The following is a 3073-nucleotide window of genomic DNA, read 5'->3' as shown; positions in this document are numbered from 1 at the left end:
GAACCCCTCGTCTATAAAGGATAGGCAATTGAGAGAGAATAGGGCGATAGCCCGGTTTTGATTGAATATCCTTTCCTGTGCTTGTCTTGTATTGAGGTATACCTAAGATATGAGTCAAAGTAGGTAACATAAGGTTCGATGTAATTGAACTCGACCTACAGGTAGTAGACTGACTGAGTGCTTGTGCTAAGGAATAGGAATATGGTAAGGATGGGAAACTCAGGCAGCTAAGCCACTACACTAGTACGAAGGAGCAAGCTCCGGCCCCCGTTCTATCCACTAAGTAAAAAAATGATGGGTGGAATGGCGCGGCGCTGTAGGAACCGGTCGGATTCCAACCGACGAATAGAAGTATTGCAGACTCATGCCTTAGCCACTTGGCTACGGTTCCCTATCAATTCCATGTCTTTCTCCCTTGTCCTACTTTGCTTCACAGGTGAGACCAGGAATAACAGATGCCGGAATGCTTTTGGGAGGAAGGGCACAAATAGGTGGAGATGGATTTTCAAAAAAACTCTCTAAAACTTTAGAATCTAATCTCAGAGTTCTCCTACCTGAACCTTTTCCGTGGCGACAATATAAAGAAGCATTTAGGGATTTGTTGATGATCCATGAACAAAGTTGATCAAGCCTCTGAAACCGGACTCTTTCTTCCCTCTCGATTCCATCCCTAAAAGGAAAGTGCTATATACAGCAATACATAACACTTTCCTTTTAGGGACTCGGTAGCACGCACTGGTTTTATAAAGTTCAATCCGGTCTGGTCTTTGTTCGGTCTCTAAGACAGCAGCAACTGCTGATTATTAGCTTGGCGGGGAACCAGGAAGAAAAGAGCTTTCGCGCTAGTCGTTCACTCCTATCGCTCCTCGCCTTCAGGTGAAATGGCCTAATATATACACTACTAATATGAACGCTTTGTTTTGGGAGTTGCTCTAGTCTAAGCTCAGAATTGATTACACGTAGCTTCGGGGAAAGAAAAAAAGGCTTTGCTTTCTTGTGAGATGAGAGCTTTCTATGCTTAGTGCTAGGAGAAAGAGGGACTGTGAAGGATTGATCAGTCTTTGCACTATAGGGATGCTTCAGAGATCGAAGCGGAAGAAACATAAGTTGGAGAAGAGATTGATTGAATTCGCAAAAGCGGAAAAACCCAAATCCATATGAGCTGAGCCTCTTGAACAACTTTTTCTCGGTCAAGATAGATAGGAGTTAGCCGGGACTTCTTTTCTTCCTCGAGTCCCTCGTCCATCCAGGTCTGGTCTAGAGGTCAAAATCGAAAGCATCAGAAGGTGAATCTGTTTCCTTTGAGGAATCTGTTCCTGAATCGGGGTATTAAGCTGAATCTGTTGCAGCGGTCATGTAAGTCGAGTCGGAGCCCTTACTTAGTTGCTGTTTTACGTGGAGTAATAAATGCATTGCAAGCCTTTGTTGTCAGTGCGGAGGTCTTCTCTCTGGAGATCGAAGAGCGGGCTAGGAGATAGAAAAAGGACACCTGAAGCCATCTTTGACTCATTCAATGAGTCATTGGTCAACTAACAGAGAAAACTCTCGTTTTTGTTGACTGAGATCGAGGTCTCAGACTCTATTCAATGCCGTTCACGCCACAAGCAGTGAGGAGGTGCCCAGCCCGGGACTCTGACCGCGTGCCTGAGCCGGCGACTCTCCATTTCATTAGGGATTTTTTCTAGAATGCCCTTATCACGATCTAGCCCCTTGTCTATATCATGGTCTGTTTTAATAGAATCTACCTACTGTATGGCTTGCTAAATAAAGCGCTGTGGGATCAATCATTGCATTTATCCATTCATAACCATCATATATGCTCTTTCAAGAAAAGGGATAGAATTACAGTCTATCAGTCTTACCAGCATGCATACAAAAGGAGTGTAGTTGCCTATCCGCTGGTTAAACATATAAGATTATTATGAATTCTATATAAGGAATAAGGATCCCATATCGATCGAATGAAGATGGATGGGTTTAGATAGGTTCGTTCCAACCTGCTCTTTTGGACCATGAAAGAAGCAGGATCCAGCGCTGTGAAACTACTTTTCTACTTGTTAACGATCAGGTAGCCGCCTAATAGAGTGAGTGACGGATACGGATCCATATTCCCGGCAGGATGTCGAAAGAGCTAGTGAAACGGTGGTTTTGGCCCCCTGCTGCAAAGAAAGCTAGGATCCCAAGGATAGGCTCGCCTTGTGCTTGGACCTGCAAGGAGGAAGAGATAGCACAGTCTTATAGGGGGCCTCGCAATCAGTTGAGGGGAGGGAAAAAACAAACCTACTGCACCCCTTGAGTAGGACAAGAGAGGACTCCTTACTCTATCTTTATGGGAATGTCATTGCATGAAGGGACCTTGAGGGTTGGCTTACTCTACGTTCGAAATAAGTATTACTTCAACCCATAGATAGGAAGCAAAGTAAGATTGGTGTCATAGCAAGAGTTAGGCCCTTGTTTCATGGATCGTATTAAAGGCTTCTTCTTTTGGCTTATGGAATCTATATAACTCGCTCGAGAAGACAAAACAAAAGAGGGAATGGAAGGTACTATAGGAGAAGGGTTCGTGTCTTTCCCCGATTCAAGAATGAAGGAATCTAATCTTTGTTCTATGTTTTGGAGTAAGCCAGTCAATGTGCCCGCTGTGGTGTATGAGCAAGTGATCTGATCCTATGCGCCTTTCTCCTTTTACCAACCTTAGCTCGTGTTATCATTATCATAACAGCGCCAAGTAACTTCATCAAGTTAAAAAAGAAGGATAGGATTCGAGGGCTTGAATGAGAAAAATCAGAGCTAGTTTACTTCCATTCCAGACTTCTACCTCTATGAGGCTTTGTGGTGCTGGGCTGGATATGGGGGGTCCTCTTATAAGCCGTAGCATTGAAGGCTTAATCACTCCGTATAGACACACCTAGACTACGAAGCTAGGACGGTGGGTAAGGAAGATTCTCACGCAGAAGTAGAAGGAAAGGAATGATTGAATTGAAGCTGAGGGCGGTGGGTTGGAAAAGTACGGTAGTCTACGTTAGTAGTGATTCGCCTGTCGGAGTAAAGAGAATGGCAGGTCTTGAGTTAT

This window comes from Vigna unguiculata, unplaced genomic scaffold (assembly GCF_037176805.1).
Source record: "Vigna unguiculata cultivar grain cowpea cultivar isolate G323 ecotype 2 unplaced genomic scaffold, ASM3717680v1 ptg000335l, whole genome shotgun sequence".
Lineage (NCBI taxonomy): Eukaryota > Viridiplantae > Streptophyta > Magnoliopsida > Fabales > Fabaceae > Vigna > Vigna unguiculata.
The sequence above is the reverse complement of the archived record's forward strand: the minus strand, read 5'-3'. Positions refer to the sequence as shown.